Source organism: Erinaceus europaeus, chromosome 5 (assembly GCF_950295315.1).
Source record: "Erinaceus europaeus chromosome 5, mEriEur2.1, whole genome shotgun sequence".
Classification (NCBI taxonomy): domain Eukaryota; kingdom Metazoa; phylum Chordata; class Mammalia; order Eulipotyphla; family Erinaceidae; genus Erinaceus; species Erinaceus europaeus.
The window spans coordinates 43,469,071-43,476,123 of NC_080166.1; positions in this window are offsets into that span (position 1 = coordinate 43,469,071).

The window sequence follows — 7,053 nt, forward strand, 5'->3', positions numbered from 1 at the left end:
AACAATTTGTTCAGCTTTATATCTTAACTCTCTTTCACCTACCAGGTTCCAGATGCTACCATGATACCAACCTGACTTCTCTGGCCAAATGACCCCATCAGTGTGTCTTGGAGCCCCACCTCCCCAGACGTCTACTTTTCTAGGGAAAGAGAGAGACAGGCTGGGAGTATTGATAGCCTGCAAACACCCATGTTTAGCAGGGAAGCAATTACAGAAGCCAGACCTTCTACCTTCTGCACCCCATAATGGCCATGGGTCCATACTCCCAGAGCGATAAAGAAAAAGAAGGCTCTCAAGGTAGGGGATTGGATACAGAGTTCCGGTGGTGGGAACTGTGTGAAATTGTACCCCTCTTATCCTATGGTCTTGTCAATATTTCCTACTTTATAAATAATTTTTTAAAAAAAAGTTGGAGTGGTGATTACTAATGATGAAAAGGTGTGATGATGTTCACTTAAATATTAAGGTGAGGTAGGCATGACCAGGAAGTAGTTCCCCATGACTATTACCAGGAAGCAATTCTCCACTGCTTACCAAGAACTGACATGCTCATTACATTGAAAGAACTACCTTTGCTTTACCTGAAGTTGTGCCCAAATATTGTTTCTCTATCTTGATTTTGGTTTGAGGACAGAGGGAGCATTTGAGAAGAATAGGAGGGAGAAGAATAGTGGACCCAAGGGACATTCCTTAAGTATTCAACTTGGTAGACTCCTCCTTAAGTACTCATCTAGGTAGCCTCCTACTTGACTCACCTAGGAGATCCTTATGCTAAATTGGTTTACCCTAAACACATAAGCAAAAAGAGAAACAAGCTATGAATAAGTCACCAGTCCACCTGGGAAGCCTGAGGCAGGCAAAGAACTATGTGTTTCAGATCCTTGACCATAAGGATAAGGGTTCCCAGAGATAATTTTTTTATTAAAATATGATGAGATTTCCTTGAATATTAGTTCTGAGGTATAAAAAGCTATTCTTACTCCTTGGCCACCTTCTTGTTTAATCATAACAAAAGCCATATAAGGGGTATTTAGTGAATTGTCCTTGCACCTGGCCCAGCCTCCAACATAACAGTTTAGGAAAAACAAACATTTATTATATTTTCTTTTAAATTAATCAGTTTTAATGAGGGATACAGAGAAAGAGAGAGGGGTGGATAAATGTATGGATGGAGGGAGGAGAGAGAGAGAAAGAGAGAGAGAGAGAGAAAGAGAGACTGCCTAGAGTACTGCTTAGTTCTGGTTTATGACTGAACCTGGAACCTCAGGTATGATAGTCTTTTGCATAGCCATTATGCTATCCCCTTAGCCCCAACCATTTGCTCTCTTATAAGTTCTGTGGCAAGGAGTCTAGGTGTAGTTTATGTAGGGTAGCTGGCCCACACTTGTGGGGGCTGCAGATATTTCAGGGGTTAAGTGGGGAAAAAAATCTTTCCAGTGGCTGTTAATAGACATGTGGCCCTTTGACTACTGGCTAAAATCAATCTGAGCAACCTGGTCTCTCTGAGCAGCTTTCTGCATGGCAGGAATCTGCTTCAGACAGTAAACTAACTCACACACACAGGGAGGTACAGTGAACAAGACAACAGTTTTTGGAGCCTAATCTTGGAAGCCAACTGGGTTTGCTTGAGGAAAAGGTTGGGGCCCTGTTGACTACTTGGAGGGAGGGATTACCTGAGGTCTTTTAACTCCCCACTACAGATTACCAACCTGATGAACAATTAGTCTTCAGATTAAATCTAAAAGACTTTAGATTACTTTCAAAATTAAAAGGCACCCTGGAAGGGTATATAGTTATCACCAATGAGCATATTTAAAAGGAAACTCTCACAGTCTCATTTTTTCTATCAGTATTCTAGCACTGGGGCTTGTTGTCAACATGACCAGTTCACGACTTCCAATGGGCTGTTTTTTTTTTTGCCTTTTTGTTTTGGCAAAGGAAAAGAGAGAAGGAGAGAAAAAGAAGAGATATCTTCAGCACTGCTTCACCACTTGTGAAACTACCTCCCTGAGGAAGGAACCAGGAGTTTGAAGGTGGTTCCTCAAGCATGGTAATGGTAATGGGACACTTTCCAGCAGAATATTTTCATGCCAGAAGCTCTGAGGTCCCAGACTCAATCCCCAACAACACCATAAACTAGAGCTAAGCAGCTCTTTGATAAAAGTAAATAAATATTTAAAAAGAAAAAAAGCTATTTAAAAACACTGATTTGCATAGTCTCTTAAATATTAGACATTAAAATGGTTGAAGAGTCTGCACAGAAGATCTGATGGCTGAACAACACACTTCCATTCACATCATATTTTCCCTTTTGTGACTAGGCCTCTCAAACAGTTGTATTAGCAAAAGTAAAATAAAAATATTGTGTATGACCAAAGTGAAAATAGATTCCTTTTATAAACATAGCTGGTTTTTACCAACTATTCCAGAGTTCTAAAGTGTATAGGAAAAAAGCACCCACCATTGCACTCCCAGGTTATTTGGTTTGGTCATTTGAGACTTCGGGCTGGCAACAGAGAGATTTGAGCACCTGAGCACTCTGACATGCTGAGAATCCCTACAAGCAGGCCCAGCACCCATCATCCTCTCAGCTGGACAGCATGGTGGCAAGCAGACTCTATACCAAGGTGAAGAGAAGCCGATGGCTTGGAGGACTGTGCTGTAAGGATCTGGAAAGACTTCTTGCCTAGGTAATCACATTCCTATGGTTTGGAAAAAGGGAAGTTCACATTTAGAAACTTAGAGAACCTGTGAACCAGGAAAAAAAAAATGGTATCTTGATTGGCTGGGTGCTCAAGGCCTTGCTGGCTTCTGGCCAAGCTTCAGATTACTTCTTAGAGCTATGCAGGGAATGCAAAGTGGAGTGTCCAGCTCTCCTAACAGAGCTGATTTCCTCCACTCCCATACCCTGAATGTAGCGCTTAATCCCACCCACTTTACCCCTCTTGGGCCTCCAGCTTTGGTCGGAGTCAAATGCCCTATTTCATCTAACTAGCTCCTGGTTCTAGTTATTAAGCCAACGTTTTGTTCTAAATACAAGTTTGTTCTGATTGGGTCTCCTTATCTGCCTCTGAAGATAAGTTATGTATTAACAAGCTTATTAAAGGGTAAGGCTGGATAAGAAGGCAGATAATTTAACTCACTACTGACTACAGTAGGACCGAGGTCACTACAATTCAGGAGAAAAGGAACAAAGTGGAGAAAGTCCTGATTCTCTTGCATAATGAGCATGGGAAGAAAGATTTAGGGCCATTAAATATCACTCATGTTCAAATAGAAAACTGGGCACTCCTTGGTACATCTAGGTACACTCTGGATTTTTGCTCATAGTGAAGAGGGTTGAAGAACCAGGCTAGGAAGAAGTAGATTGTTAGAGTCTGTGGAGAGGCCAAGCACTGGAGCTCAAGAAACTTTGGTGAAAGCACATTATCATATACACTGTATATACAGGAGTTATATTTCAGGTGGTGAAGTGTAGCTATGCACATGATATTGGGTGTGTACTTACATGCTTGTGCTATATTTAATATACCTTTATGACTTTATTTTTCATGTTTATGTGTTTATTATTGGACATATACAGAGAGAAATTGAGAGAGGGGTGGGAGATAGATAAGGAGAGAGACAGAGAGACAACTATAGCCCTGCGTCACCACTTGTGAAGCTTTCCCCCTGAAGGTGGGGACCAGGGTCTTGAGCTTGGGTCCTTGTGCACTGTGATGTGCGTATTTTACCAGGTGAGGCACCGCCTAGCCCCTGACTTAAAAAAAAAAATAGCAGTACATGTTTTATTTTTGGTAGAGTCTTCTTTAGGTTTCTGAGTTTCCAAAATCACCAGCTCCAATATAAGCTAGAGCTGAGAAGCACTCCAGTCTTCCTCTTCTCTCTCCCTCTCCAGTTTATTAGTGACAATACTGATTTACAAAATTATAAGATAATAGGGATGTATAGTTCCACATCATCCCCACCACCAGAGTTCTGGGTCCCCATTCCCTCCATTGGAAGCTACCACAGTTATCCCAAGAGTGCAGATATGGGTTGATTATTATTCTGTAACTCTCCTCTCTCTTCTCTCTCTCTCTCTCTCTCTCTCTCTCTCTCTCTCTCTCTATATATATATATATATATATATATATATATATATTCTCAGTTTGTTCTATGCTCCTACATTTTCCTTCTTTCTAAGTTACACCTACCCCTATTACTATTTATGAACATTCTTCATTTTTCCTCTTTTCTCTCTGGGTCCTGATGAAATTGGACTTCAGAGCACTCTGGTCATCTTCCCCTATGATTTCTCCCCCTCTGGGAGTATAGACCAGAATTATTTTGGGGGTGCAGAAGGTGGAAGATTTGGCTTCTGTAATGACTTCTCTGCTGGATATAGGCATTGGCATGTAGATCCATATCCCCAGCCTGTTTCTGTCTTTCCCTAGTGGGGCAGGGCTCTGGAGAAGTGAAGTTCCAAAATACATTGGTGAGCTTGTCTTCTCAGTGAAGTCAGGATGGAATCATAGTAGCATCAGCAACTTGGTGGCTGAAAGACATCTAAAGCAGGACAAAAAGATCAATGAGTAGGAACCAAACAGTAGGAATAGGGTAGATGAGAATAGGGACCATAGGGTGGAAAGAGTTGAGGAAATCTATTTTAGGTATGTTCCTAGGAGCCTATGACTTTGCATAGTTTTTGCTTGAGTGTGATAGCTAATATGGAGGTGGATAAAAATATTGTCTGAGGGAGTCCGGTGGTAGGGCAGTGGGTTAAGTGCAGGTGGCACAAAGTGCAAGGACCGGCGTGAGGATCCCGGTTCGAGCCCCCGGCTACCCACCTGCAGGAGAGTTGCTTCACAGGCGGTGAAGCAGGTCTGCAGGTGTCTGTCTTTCCCTCCTCTCTCCATTTCTCTCTGTCCTATACAACAACTATGACAATAAGAATAACTGCAACAATAAAACAATGAGGGCAACAAAAGGGAATAAATAAATACTAAAAAAATTAAAAAAATATTGTCTGAGAAGATGGTGTCAGAGTTTGAAACTAGGGCTAGAAAGTTGGATTAAGGTAGAGAGTAACTCTCAATTTGAAGAAAATTTATGAATGAAATTATTTGTTTACCCCATCAACCTGACCCATAGCTGATATATATTGAACCTATATCTATTCGTATTTATCTCAAGATCCTGTGTGACCTCTGAGTCCCTGTTGGTCTGAGCTTGCAGTTTGTGGTCACAGCTAAGAACATTCTAGACTGCACTCATTTCAGGACCAGTCTTCCTCAAGTGGCAGGGTAGGATGATGCAGCCTCCCTGCAGAGAGTGGGGCAGTCCCTACCACTATTACTTTCTAGGGAGGACAAGTTCTTGGAGTGACCCACAAGCAACCCACATTCCCTCTCTCTCTTTCTCACTAAATAAATTAATAAATGATAAAATTATATATATATATGTATATATGTTGTTGGTGCTGAATACCTATTAGCCAATATATTTCCTCTTGTCATACCAGCCCCTGAAGCCCAACTTTGTATTTCTTTACTTCAGTCTAGAGGATAGTGCAAAACAGAATGTCAGAACTAGCAAATCTGCTTATATTTCTTTCCTCCTTTTCTGAAGCATTTAGCAGTGTTTTAAGCAAGTCCAAGCTTGCTTCCCAGCCCACTTTGCATTCTTGTGCTCAGGGTGCCAAGGTTTTTGAGTATGAAGAACACAAAGACTTAGAAAGAAGATGACCTACTTAGCCTCTGTCTCACATATGTTGGAAAAAGAAAAGGGAACTAGAATGTTGAAACCTGAGCTTTCATACTGCCAGAGTCTGTAAAAAGATACTTTATTTTTTTCTTTAATTTTCTCTAGTTATGATGATGACTTTTCCAACTTACATTATCAAGTGTTAGAGTGTGCAAATTAATTAATATATTCCTTCAAGAAAGGTAGAAACCCATTTCAATAACTGAACAAAGCCAACCAGCCTTTATGCAGTCACTTTCTGCTTCCTCTGTACTATAACTATTAACAAAAGGTGAAAAAGGGGAAGGGAATCAACCAAGTCCTGAAAGAAAGGAGCACATAAAGTTTGGATTATATCATATGACTACATTTGCACCTTGACAAATATCCCTCTTATCAACTCTTTGGATAAAGGGACATGTGTTTATAGTGTGTCTACATTAACAAAGGTGTTCAGTATTCTGAGTTAATTATTGTCAGAAATATTAGTGAGTTTTTCACTCCATATCTACCCTATTTAGCAAAAGCTAGGCCTGCTCTAACTTGAATTGCTGCAAACTTGACTTAATATAAGCAGTTTGCAATAGGCCACCAGGACATCGGGTTGTCATCATAGACACAAGGAACTTTTGGTTCATGCTTGGGTAAAAAATAAAAAGGCTGTCTTCCCACCTAATGTGACTTGGCTTACTGGGCTGAATGGAGCTGAATGGCCTTCCTTACAACAGGCCAGAGGAATTTGGAAACAGAGACCCATTTGGAATTGATAGTTCATACTCTAGGCAAAAGAAGTAGTCATAATATAAAGTTCTCTGAAGAATATGAAAGCAAAGTCATTTTTTTTCATACCAAAGAGAATTCAGTTCAGATTCTGAGAGCTAACTTTCATCATTCATTGGAGAATTAAAATATGACACCAGGATAGATATCTTTAAATACTGAGGGAATGTCTTTCAAGTACTAGGTGTTGTGATAGGTGCCATGGGACAAATAACAACTGAATGATATAATTTCAGTGGTCAAGAGTCATATATTCTTTTTAGAGGATAAAATATCTGGATGGGGAGCATTCTGAATTGAAATGAAAAAAATGGCTTTAGGGTTTCTATGATTCCTTTAAATTATAAGCAGAAATTTGCTTTTATGTGCATTTTTTTTTTCAGGGGAGAATGTCAAATATTTAAAACTAGTTTTTTCAGAGGAATGTATTTCCTAAAAATATGTCTGGAAACTTGGAGTTGACTTACTGTTTATTAATAGTAGAAATAAGAACTAAAATTTGTTATGATTACTATGTGTTAGGATTGAAACTAGGCACCATAATTCTTT